The sequence below is a fragment of the Moschus berezovskii genome, chromosome X, assembly GCF_049115385.1.
Source record: "Moschus berezovskii isolate FMDL1 chromosome X, NW_MosBer_1.0, whole genome shotgun sequence".
In the NCBI taxonomy this organism is placed as follows: Eukaryota; Metazoa; Chordata; class Mammalia; order Artiodactyla; family Moschidae; genus Moschus; species Moschus berezovskii.
In genome coordinates this window covers 52700820-52714197 of record NC_142488.1, presented here as the reverse complement: position 1 = coordinate 52714197, position 13378 = coordinate 52700820, and the positions used below count along the sequence as shown (strand labels likewise).

Here is a 13378-nt window from a genome sequence, read left to right as displayed (position 1 = left end):
CATCCACCTCATTAGAACTGATTCAAATGTATTCTTTTTAATGGCTGAATAATACTCCATTGTGTATATGTACCAAAGCTTTCTTATCCATTCGTCTGCAGATGGACATCTAGGTTGCTTCCATGTCCTGGCTATTATAAACAGTGCTTCAATGAACATTGGAGTACATGTGTCTCTTTCAATTCTGGTTTCCTCGGTGTGTATGCCCAGGAGTGCGACTGCTGGATCATATGGCAGTTCTATTTCCAGTTTTTTGAGTCTACGGCCATACCACCCTGAACGCGCCTGATTTCGTCTAATCTCGGAAGCTAAGCAGGGTCGGGCCTGGTTAGTACTTGGATGGGAGACCGCCTGGGAATACCGGGTGCTGTAAAAAAGTAGTGGCATTGGTGGTTCAGTGGTAGAATTCTCGCCTCCCAACCCAGAGATTTTTAACAGTTTTATTACAGTGTAAATTACATACCATAATCTTCACCTATTTATTGTATAAGTCAAAAGTTGTTAGTGCATTTATAGAGTTGAGCAACCATCGTTATAATCCAATTTTAAAATATCTTCATCGTTTCAAAGAGAAACCTTGTACCCATTAGAGGTACCCATTCCCCTTTCCTTCAGCCATAGGTATCTATTAATCTGTGTATTGATTCTGTATGTTTACCCATACTAAGCATTATATAAATGAAGTTGTACAATATGTGATTTGTTTTATCTGACCTGTTGTTCATCCATTTCCCTAATAGCTAATAATGTTGCACACACTTACTGTCCCTTTGTGTATATCTTTGGAGAAGTCTAATCAAATCCTCTGTTCACCTTTTAATTGCAGTATTTGTTTTATTATTGCCTTATACATATTGTTTAATATTCTGGATACAATACAGATCACTGATCATTTCAAAGAGCCAACATTTAGTGTTGTTGATTTTCACTACTGTTTACCTAATGTCACTGTTGTTTTTCTATTGTTTACCTAACTTCATTCTATCCTTTTGTTTACTTTCTTTTTGCTTGTTTTGTGTTTACTTTGCTCATCTTTTCATAGGAATTTATACTTATGAATTACACTTTAAAGCACTGCTTTAGCTGCATTTCAAGCTTTGGTGTTTTGATTGTATCCATCTCAAAGTATTTTGTAATTTCCATCATGATTTCTTCTTTTACCCATTGGTTATTTAGGAATGTATTGTTTAATTTCCACATATTTGTGAGTTTCCTATATTTTCTATTGTTGATTTCTAATTTAATTCCATTTTGGTTAGAGAACAGAATTTGTATGATTTCAATCTTAAATATTTTGAGGCATGTTTATGGTCTAGCACACAGTCTTTTTTGGAGAAGGATCCATGTATATTTTGTTGTCGTCTGGAGTGGTCATTATATGTATATTAGTCTAATGTTGTATAGTGTTGTTCCTCTGTTGCTAATGGTGTCCTGGAGCTACCAGGCCCTTCTTAATTGTTCACCATTAAGATCCTCATTGTTTTTCCAAAAATGCCCTTAGGCAAAAATGTTTCCAGGTTCTTTTCCAAATAAATTCAATCCCTTCAGGCGCAGCTGCTGTGCTGCTTACAGCCTGCTTCTGTACCCAAGAAGAAACTTCAGACAATTATATATGTATCTTTTTCAATTTTTGTTACCTCAGGGTATATGCCTTGGAGTGCGATTGCTGGGTCATATAGTGGTTTTATTCCTAGTTTTTTAAGGAATCTGCATACCATCTTCCGTAGTGGCTGTATCAATTTACATTCCCACCAACAGTGCAAGAGGGTTCCCTTTTCTCCACACCTTCCCCAGCATTTATTGTTTGTAGCCTTTTTGATGATGGCCATTCTGATTGGTATCTCAGTGTAGTTTTGACCTGAACTGGTGGATATAAGTAGGATACTTCTTCTGTAGTAACACTCAACTGGGCATTCAAGGGAGATGGTAGCACATGGTTATTTCACCTTTCCTATCTTAATGTAGAAACTTCACCCTCGAAATGAACTTGGGCCAAGAAGATCAGTCCTTTATCCCAGGCTTGCCTAGAGTAGTGATTTGGCAACATAGGGCTGTGATGGAATAAAAGACATCAGTGCCCTCCTCCAGAGGTAAAAGTATAGCCCTAGACTAGGAACTGCGAGGATAATGAGCCATGGTCTTCTTGGGCACACCCATACTTAGAGGAGAGCTTGTCACATAGAGCTGAGGGAGATTGGAACAGGTTATAGCTCAAATGCCAAATTCTATTTTTACAGAGATTTAGTAGATTTTTATTTTTTGAACAAATGTTTATCCATTTGCTGTATGCCCTTATGACATTTTTTAGGGACTTTAAATATGTGTGTGTGTACATACATGTTTGTCACCAATTAAATGTTACTTCAGTATGGAGTGGGTTCACCAAGATCCTCATACAACTCTTTTGGAAGTCCTGCACCCACCCTTAAATGTTGATATTCTTCAGGGAGGTTTTCATTGTCCTCTTTGTATACTCTCTCCTGTATGACCTTTACTACCTCTTCACTTATTGCCCATCTACTGATGATTCTAGGATCCACACTTCCAGCTCATTCTTCTTTCCTCAGCTGCATGTCTACGTATCTCTGGACTTTTGGATATGACTCAGTTAATGTCTCTTGGCTACCAGAAACTAACAGTTGTAAAACTACTCTCATTGCTCAGTTTTCCATAACTAATACTTTCCCTCTATTAGATTCCACCAAGGAAATGGTACCATCATCTCAGCTGTTTTAGCCAGATATCTTTAAATATATCCATGATATCTACCTTTCTCTAATCCCCTACATCCAATTAATCAACTCATGCCCCATTAAATCCTATAAATTTCTAAAGTGTGTCCACATCCATCAATGTGGTCAGTACTCTAGTTCAGATCGCCATCATTTCTCACCTGAACTACTATCACAATCTTCTCTCCCTTTACAAGTAATTTTCTACTCTTTAGACAAGTTGATGTCATGTCTCCTCTCCTCAAATTCCTGAACAAGTCATATCAGATCCTCTATAATCTGGCTTTTTCTTACCCCATGACAGTCACTTGGAGATCTTTTCTTCTCTACGTGCTCAAACTATGTTCCAGACATAATGAAAAAGTTCTTGTTCCTAAAATCATCCAGAACCTCACACTGGCTCTTCCCTTTCTGGAAGAATACCCTCCCACTACTTCTCCTGGCTAGGCCCTGTTCACCCGTCAGGTGCTAAGTTACATGGCACTTTCTCTGAGAATCTCTCATCCCTGCTAAACTAGGTTAGTTTACTACATGCTGGCAGAACCCACTGAATCCCCACTATCACAAAAAAAAACCCCAGTTCATTTTGTTGCGATTTCTTTTTTTATCATCTGTCTTCCCAACACTGAGAGCTCTAATTGTAAGGATAGAGGTACTAGACAAATGCAAATACCTTCCTATTTACCTACTAGGTTAAAGCTAGATGAAAGAACATAGCTTAAAGACTCAAAATATCGTTGACTGAGATGACAGAAGGTCTTTATTCATATGTAATATATTAAGGTTTAATTTAGAAATTAATTAAGAAAAAGGTAATTGTAAATAGACTTGGACAGCTTGGTGCTCTAGGGCAGCAAAGTATTCCTGGGAAGGGTTTTTCCTTGCTTTCAAGAGGTTGCATCTGTTTAGATAGACTGGGCTAATCCCTAAAATGTCCACCAAGGAGCATGATGCTATCACTGGTAATGCCCACTAAGAATGATTCTGCAGTCAACTTATGTGTTTGTAATTCCAAGAAATGAGGTCTAAGTTTGAGTAGTTAGACAAAGGGCAAAAAGAGAATTGATGTGAACTCTGTTTCAAGTCCTCCATACCCTCAGTACTGGCCCCAGAGAGGTCTAAGTTTCGAGAGGTCCTGGACTGCTTTTTCACACTGCTGTGCAGGATTACACAGGGGTGGGTGTTAAGTCTTCTTAGACCACGGATGGGCTTCTTGATTCCTTAAGTTCACTATCCTGGGAAGAGGTGTAACACTGAATTCACTGTAAGATACTGTCAGTCGTGTTCTTCTTCATCTTAACATAAATCATGAACTTTGGAGTAAAAGGAGACAATTTCTATATCCAACCCATCATATTTTAGTCCTTTGATCCATTCCATTAAGGTTCATATCTTTGATTCTAGGAATATAAATTTGAGACACTCTTAAGTACTTTTTAGAGATTGAGTCGTGGGAGCAGCTTTACCTTATCCATAGTGGGAATCATTTTATCCATGATTTGAAACTGCAAACTCAGGTTTTTGGTAGTGATGGGGAGCGGGGGATGGAGGGACTTTCCTAGGCCAATTTGGAGTCAGCCTGCATTAGGGAACTTTTCTAGCAATGAAACTAGCAAAGATTTGAACTGTACAGTACTTGTAAATTGTGTTCTTTGCCTCACATAATCTTGTACTCTTCAATAAATGGCCTTGTCTCTGGGGCTCTGTAGAAAATTGATAAGGGCACATTCTGGGGTAAAAAGATAGAAGGGGGATAACAGGGTTCCATTCCCTGAGTCCAGAGTGATGATGTCCTTGCTTACCAGTTGAAAAATCACTGTGCTCAGAAGAGCACATGAGAGTCACACATGGTAGCTTAAAAAGGATCCAGAAAAAACAGGGAAGTTTCTGAAAAACAAGGTAGTAGCAGGCCCACCTACTTTTAGCCAATATATTGCAATTGTGTGACTTAACAAAGGTGAACTCCTCTGAATTGATTGTTCTCCCTCCCCTGCCAGCCTCAGTGCTTGGTGAGTAGAAAGTCTGTGTGGGAATTATTAGATGTAACAAGCCTGCAGGGGGCGGTCTTAAGATGGCAGAGGAATAGGACGGGGAGACCACTTTCTCCCCAACAAATTCATCAAAAGAACATTTGAACACCGAGCAAATTCCACAAAACAACTTCTGAATGCTGGCAGGGACATCAGGCACCCAGAAAGGCAGCCCATTGTCTTCGAAAGGAGGTAGGACAAAATATAAAAGAGAAAAAGAGAGACAAAAGATGTAGGGATAGAGATCTGTCCCGGGAAGGGAGTCTTAAAAAAGAGAGAAGTTTCCAAACACCAGGAAACACTCTCTCTGGCGGGTCTATGGCGAGCCTTGGAATCTCAGAGGGCAAAATAACTGGCAGGAAAAATAAATAAATAATTAAAACCCATAGATTATGTGCCTAACAGCAACTCCCAGTGGAGCAGCAGCCCAGACGCTCACATCCCCCACTAGCAAGCTGGGGCTGGACAGGGAGGCGCAGGCTGCATTGCTGAGGGTAAGGACCAGGCCTGAATGCCCCGAGGGCAATTGAGGGAACTAGCTTGAGACAGCAACCCAGACTGTGGGATAGCTATCCGTCGAAAAGCCCTAACCTAAGACACCGCCAGGCCTGCTCACGGAACAAAGGACTGAGTAGAGCTAGCAGGCTGCTGACCAGCCCATCCCCTGCTGGAGACAGGCAGGCGAGGGCAGCCAGAGCCGGAAGGGGGCAGTTGTGGCCCCAAAGAGACATCCTATACCAAACTGCAAGCAGACTTCGTTGCTAACCAAGACTTCTTGGGATTCTGGATGGTCGACATCCTCTGAGAGGGTCACAGCAAGAGATCAGCTCCCCAGAAGAGACACATGGCACACCTGAGAAGGCACACCCGTTGTACACACAGATAACCGAGCACCTAGGATGGGGGAGGCAATAAGTCACAGCCTTCAACTGGGGGCGACTGTGCTCGCCAAGCACCTGGTCACCTGAGCAGCTTGGACCTGGGACGGGGACAAAACGCAGGCCCAACCAAGTCTGCGCCTTTGTGGAGTACCCGAGAACCTGAGCCTGAGTGGCTTAGACCTGGGGAGAGCATACAACCCAGGGCCAGCATCAGACAGTTCCCCAAAGAGCAACCTAGAGCAGTGAAGACTGGGAAAGCACACTCGCTGTGAGCAGGGGCAAACCCAGTGTGGCTGAATCACTGTGAGCACATGCCAGTGATATTTGTTTGCAGTGTTCCTCCCTCCCCACAGCACGACTGAACAAGTAAGCCTAAAAAAAAGTGACTACCACCACTCCCCTTTGTCAGAGCAAAAATTAGACACTGAAGAGACCAGCAAACAGAAGAAGCTAAAATAAACAGAGGGAACTGCTTGGAAGTGACAGGTGCAATAGATTAAAACCCTGTAGTTAGCACCAACTACATATGAAGGGGCCTATAGACCTTGAGAAGTACAAGCTGGACCAAGGAACTGTCTGAAAATGAACTGACCCCACACTGTCCACAACAGCTCCAGAGAAAGCCCTAGATATATTTTTACTATTATCATTTTTTAAATTAAAAAAATTATTTTTTAGGCCTCTATTACTCCTTTAATTTTCATTTTTATAACCTACTATTACCTAGGGGGAAAAAGACCCTATTTCCCTATTTTTAAAGCAAACTTCATATATATATATTTTTTTAATAATATTTGTGACTTTTTTTTAAATTTTTTTTTTTTTTGAGAATCTAACCTCTATTCTAGATTTCTAATCTTTGCTTTTTGGTATTGTTATCAACTTTGTACATTTAAGAACCAAATCTTCAGTACCCATTTTTACTTGGGAGTGAGACCACTGGCCTGATTGCTCTCTCCCCCTTTTAATTCTCCTTTCTCTCCACCAGGTCGCCTCTATCTCCCCCTCCCCCTTTTCTTCTCTACCCAACTCTGTGAATCTCTTTGTGTGTTCCAGGCTGTGGAGAACATTTAGGGAACTGATTACTGGCTGGATCTGTCTCTCTCCTTTTGTTTTTTTTTTCTAAAATTTTTATTTAATAAATGGTACAAAGCACAATGCCAAAAACATTAACAGTTAAAATTTCACCAAAAGAAAAAATAAAAATAGAGTACACAGTTGTAAAAAGCTACATTAAGTTATTTTACAACTGCCTCAGGCTGCAAAAAGAAAAACAACCCAATGCCATACCTAAGTTATCCCTCTCTCAAAATAATGCCATTTATGTTATAAACCATGAGCACCCCATCAAAAGACGGGAGCTGCTTTTGTTAATTCATATACATATATATATGACTGTATCACTTTGCTATACACCTGAAACAAACACAACACTGTAAGTGAAATATAGTACAATATAAAATAAAAATAAGTAACAGACCTTTGGGGCTTTACACAGAGTTAGAGTTCCTATCAGAGGAATAACAGCACCACAGCCATACTGAATCCTCATGAAGTAGGCACACGAATGACTGGATTACAAGAGTTACAGGAGTGAGAGCTGCTCACTTCTCAGAAACTACAGCTCACAGAAAACCAACAAAGGCACTAGATACAGACCATTTACTTATGAATGTGTAAAACTCAAGAAAGTCCACATTATTCCTACAACATGTTGAAAGTGCTTCAGAATTCGCACAATACTAATTTTCTTTTGGTTCTGGTTAAATTATATATACCAGTTTATAACAAATGGTAAAATCTGTAACTCTGTTCAAAGTTTTAAAAGATTATTTAAGAATGGTTTCTTGTACTTCTATGCCACTTTTATAGTTCTGGTTTCTCATTTCTTAATAAGTAAATTCAGCATGCAGGTTCTATCCTAGGCTAATTTATACACTTACGGAAGGAACAGCCTCTTGAATCCACAGAGTGTTGAGGTGGGGAGCACCCAACCATGTCAGATTCATTTCACATATGATAATATACATGTTTCAATGCCATTCTACCAAATCATCCCACCCTCACCCTCTCCCACAGAGTCCAAAAGACTGCTCCACACATCCGTGTCTCTCCTGCTGTCTCGTATACAGGGTTATCATTATCCTCTTGCTATATTCCATATATATGTGTTAATATACTGTATTGGTATTTTTCTTTCTGGCTTATTTCACTCTGTATAATAGGCTCCAGTTTCATCCACCTCATTACAACTGATTCAAATGTATTCTTTTTAATTACTGAGTAGTAATCCATTGTGTAAATGTACCACAGCTTTCTTATCCATTCGTCTGCATATGGACTAGATATCTAGGTAGCTTCCATGTCATGGCTATAATAAACAGTGCTGCAATGAACATTCATTTCTGGTTTCCTCGGTGTGTATGCCCAGGAGTGGGATTGCTGGGTCGTATGGCAGTTCTATTTCCAGTTTTTTAAGGAATCTCCACACTGTTCTCCATAGTGGTTGTACTAGTTTGTATTCCCACCAACAGTGTAAGAGAGTTCCCTTTTCTTCACACCCTCTCCAGCATTTATTGCTTGTAGACTTTTGGATAGCAGCCATTCTGACTGGCATGAAATGGTATCTCATTGTGGTTTTAATTTGCATTTCTCTGATTATGAGTGATGTTGAGCATTTTTTCATGTGTTTGTTAGCCATCTTTATGTCTTCTTTGGAGAAATGTCTGTTTAGTTCTTTGACCCATTTTTTGATTGGGTCGTTTATTTTTCTGGAATTGAGCTGGAGGAGTTGCTTGTATATTTTTGAGATTAATCCTTTGTCAGTTACTTCATTTGCTATTATTTTCTCCCATTCTGAAGGCTGTCTTTTCACCTTGCTTATAGTTTCCTTTGCTGTGCAGAAGCTTTTAATTTTAATTAGGTCCCATTTGTTTATTTTTGCTTTTATTTCCAATATTCTGGGAGGTGGGTCATGGAGGATCCTGCTGTGATTTATGTCGGACAGTGGTTGCCTATGTTCGCCTCTAGGAGTTTTATAGATTCTGGTCTTACATTTAGATCTTTAATCCATTTTGAGTTTATTTTTGTGTATGGTGTTAGGGAGTGTTCTAGTTTCATTCTTTTACAAGTGGCTGACCAGTTTTCCCAGCACCACTTGTTAAACAGATTCTCGTTTCTCCATTGAATATTCTTGCCTCCCTTGTCAAAGATAAGGTGTCCATAGGTGCATGGATTTATCTCTGGGCTTTCTATTTTGTTCCATTGATCTATATTTCTGTCTTATGCGAGTACCATACTGTCCTGATGACTGTGACTTTGTAGTAGAGCCTGAAGTCCAGTAGGTTGATTCCCCCAGTTCCATTCTTCTTCCTCAAGATTGCTTTGGTTATTTGAGGTTTTTTGTATTTCCATACAAATTGTGAAATTATTTGTTCTAGCTCTGTGAAAAACACTGTTGGTAGCTTGATAGGGATTGCATTGAATGTATAAATTACTTTGGGTAAAATATTCATTTTCACAATATTTATTCTTCCAATCCATGAACACGGTATATTTCTCCATCTATTAGTGTCCTCTCTGATTTCTTTCACCAATGTATTATAGTTTTCTATATATAGGTCTTTTGTTTCTTTCAGTTCAGTTCAGTTCAGTCGCTCAGTCATGTCCGACTCTCCGCGACCCCATGAATCACAGCACGCCAGGCCTCCCTGTCCATCACCAACTCCCGGAGTACACTCAAACTCATGTCCACAGAGTCGGTGATGCCATCCAGCCATCTCATTCTCCATCGTCCCCTTCTCCTCCCGCCCCCAACCTTTCCCAGCATCAGAGTCTTTTCCAGTGAGTCAACTCGTCGCATGAGGTGGCCAAAGTATTGCAGTTTCAGCTTTAGCATCAGTCCCTCCAATGAACATCCAGGACTGATCTCCTTTAGAATGGACTGGTTGGATCTCCTTGCAGTATAAGGGACTCTCAAGAGTCTTCTCCAACACCACAGTTCAAAAGCATTGATTCTTCGGCGATCAGCTTTCTTCACAGTCCAACTCTCACATCCATACATGACCACAGGAAAAACCATTGCCTTGACTAGACGGACCTTGGTTGGCAAAGGAATGTCTCTGCTTTTTAATATATTATCAAGGTTGGTCATAACTTTCCTTCCAAGGAGCAAGCGTCTTTTAATTTCATGGCTGCAATCAGCATCTGCAGTGATTTTGGAGCCCAAAAAAATAAAGTCTGACACTGTTTCCACTGTTTTTCCATCTATTTCCCATGAAGTGATGGGACCAGATGCCATGATCTTTGTTTTCTGAATGTTGAGCTTCAAGCCAACCTTTTCACTCTCCTCTTTCACTTTCATCAAGAGGCTTTTGAGTTCCTCTTCACTTTCTGCCATAAGGGTAGTGTCATCTGCATACCTCAGGTTATTGATATTTCTCCCAGCAATCTTGATTCCAGCTTGTGCTTCCTCCAGCCCAGCGTTCCTCATGATGTACTCTGCATATAAGTTAAATAAGCAAGGTGACAATATACAACCTTGACGTACACCTTTTCCTATTTGGAACCAGTCTGTTTAGGTAGATATATTCCTAAGTATTTTATTCTTTTCGTTGTAACAGTGAATGGAATAGTTTCCTTAATTTCTCTTTCTATTTTCTCATTATTAGTGTATAGGAATGCAAGGGATTTCTGTGTGTTGATTTTATATCCTGCAACGTTACTATATTCATTGATTAGCTCTAATAATTTTCTGGTAAGTCTTTAGGATTTTCTGTGTAGAGGATCATGTCATCTGCAAACAGTGAGAGTTTTACTTCTTCTTTTCCAGTTTGTATTCCTTTTATGTCTTATTCTGCTCTGATTGCTATGGCCAAAACTTCCAAAACTATGTTGAACAGTAGTGGTGAGAATGGGCACCCTTGTCTTTTTCCTGACTTTAGGGGAAACACTTTCAGTTTTTCACCATTGAGGATAATGTTTGCTGTGGGTTTGTCATATATAGCTTTTATTATGTTGAGGAATATTCCTTCTATTCCCGCATTCTGGAGGGTTTTGATCATAAATGGATGTTGAATTTTGTCAAAGGCTTTCTCTGCATCTATTGAGATAATCATATGGTTTTTATTTTTCAATTTGTTACTTTGGTGTATTACATTGATTGATTTGCGGATATTGAAGAATCCTTGCATCTCTGGGATAAAGCCCACTTGGTCATGATGTATGATCTTTTTAATGTGTTGTTGGATTCTGATTGCTAGTATTTTGTTAAGGATTTTTGCATCTATGTTCATCAGTGATATTGGCCTGAAGTTCTCTTTTTTTGTGGCATCTTTGTCAGGTTTTGGGATTCGGGTGATGGTGGCCTCGTAGAACGAGTTAGGAAGTTTACCTTCCTCTGTAATTTTCTGGAAGAGTTTGAGTAGGATATTTGTTAGCTCTTCTCTAAATTTTTGGTAGAATTCAGCTGTGAAACCGTTGGGACCTGGGCTTTTGTTTGCTGGAAGATTTCTGATTACAGTTTCAATTTCCATGCTTGTGATGGGTCTGCTAAGATTTTCTATTTTTTCCTGGTTCAGTTTTGGGAAGTTGTACTTTTCTAAGAATTTGTCCATTTCTTCCAAGTTTTCCATTTCTTTTGCATATAGTTGCTAATAATAGTCTCTTATGATCCTTTGTATTTCTGTGTTGTCTGTTGTGATCTCTCCCTTTTCATTTCTAATTTTATTGATTTGGTTTTTCTCCTTTTGTTTCTTGATGAGTCTGGCTAGTGGTTTGTCAATTTTATTTACCCTCTCAAAGAACCAGCTTTTGGCTTTGTTGATTTTTGCTATGGTCTCTTTTGTATTTATTTCTGCCCTAATTTTTAAGATTTCTTTCCTTCTACTAACCCTAGGGTTCTTCATTTCTTCCTTTTCTAGTTGCTTTAGGTGTAGAGTTAGGTTATTTAGTTGACTTTTTTCTTGTTTCTTGAGGTATGCCTGTATTGCTGTGAACCTTCCCCTTAGCACTGCTTTTACAGTGTCCCACAGGTTTTGGGTTGTTCTGTTTTCATTTTCACTCATTTCTATGCATATTTTGATTTCTTTTTTGATTTCTTCAATGATTTGTTCATTATTCAGCAGCGTGTTGTTCAGCCTCCATATGTTGGAATTTTTAATAGTTTTTCTCCTGTAATTGAGATCTAGTCTTACTGCATTGTGGTCAGAAAAGATGCTTGGAATGATTTAAATTTTTTTGAGTTTACCAAGGCTAGATTTATGGCCCAGGATGTGATCGATCCTGGAGAAGGTTCCGTGTGTGCTTGAGAAGAAGGTGAAACTCATTGTTTTGGGGTGAAATGTCCTATAGATATCTATTAGGTCTAACTGGTCTATTGTATTGTTTAACTTTTGTGTTTCCTTATTAATTTTCTGTTTAGTTGATCTATCCATAGGTGTGAGTGGGGTAAAAAGTCTCCCACTATTATTGTGTTATTGTTGATTTCCCCGTTCATACTTTTTAGTATTTGTCTTACATATTTTGGTGCTCCTATGTTGGGTGCATATATAAAATGAATAATTCAATAAATGAGACCAAAAACACTGTGGAGGGAACAAGCAGTAGAATAATGGAGGCAGAAGATGCTAAAGCTGAAACTGCAATACTTTGGCCACCTCATGCGACGGGTTGACTCACTGGAAAAGACTCTGATGCTGGGAAAGTTTGGGGGCAGGAGGAGAAGGGGACGACCGAGAATGAGATGGCTGGATGGCATCACCGACTCTCTGGACATGAGTTTGAGTGTACTCCGGGAGTTGGTGATGGACAGGGAGGCCTGGCGTGCTGTGATTCATGGGGTCGCGGAGAGTCGGACATGACTGAGCAACTGAACTGAACTGAAGATAGGATAAGTGTGGTACACGATAGAATGGTAGAAATAAATGAAACAGAGGAAAAAAGAAAAAATAATTAAATGAGGACAACCTCAGAGACCTCTGGGACAATGTTAAACGGCCCAACATTCGAATGATAGCAATCCCAGAAGAAGAAGGCAAAAAGAAAGACCATGAGAGAATACTTGAGATAATAGTTGAAAACTTCCCTAAAATGGGGAAGGAAAATATCACCCAAGTCCAAGAAACCCAGAGATTCCCAAACAGGATAAACCCAAGGTGAAATACTCCAAGACACATATTAATCAAATTAACAAAGATCAAACACAAAGAACAAATATTAAAAGCAGCAAGGGAAAAACAACAAATAACACACAAAGGGATTCCCATAAGGATAACAGTTGAGAGAATTCAGCACCACCAAACCAGCTCTCCAACAAATGCTAAAGGATCTTCTCTAAACAGGAAACACAGAAAGGGTCTATAAACTTGAAACTAAAACAATAAAGTAAATGGCAACAGGATCATACTTATCAATAATTACCTTAAATGTAAATGGGTTGAACGCCCCAACCAAAAGACAAAGACTGGCTGAATGGATACAGAAATAAGACCCCTACATATGCTGTCTACAAGAGACCCACCTCAAAACAAGGGGCACATACAGACTGAAAGAGAAGGGCTGGAAAAAGATATTCCATGCAAATAGAGAGCAAAAGAAAGCAGGAGTAGCAATACTTATATCAGATAAAATAGACTTTAAAATAAAGGCTATGAAAAGAGACAAAGATGGACAATACATAATGATCAATCCAAGAAGAAGATATAACAATTATAAAAATATATGCACCCAACATAGG

The 13378-nt window shown here is 39.4% G+C and overlaps 1 non-coding gene across 1 annotated transcript; it reads left to right on the top strand.

Annotated features, from left to right (window-relative positions):
* Positions 1-257: 257 nt before the first annotated feature.
* Positions 258-376, top strand: LOC129535280 (5S ribosomal RNA). The gene has a single exon (XR_008681559.1). It is a non-coding gene; the product is annotated as a 5S ribosomal RNA (ribosomal RNA).
* The last annotated feature ends 13002 nt before the right edge of the window (positions 377-13378 follow it).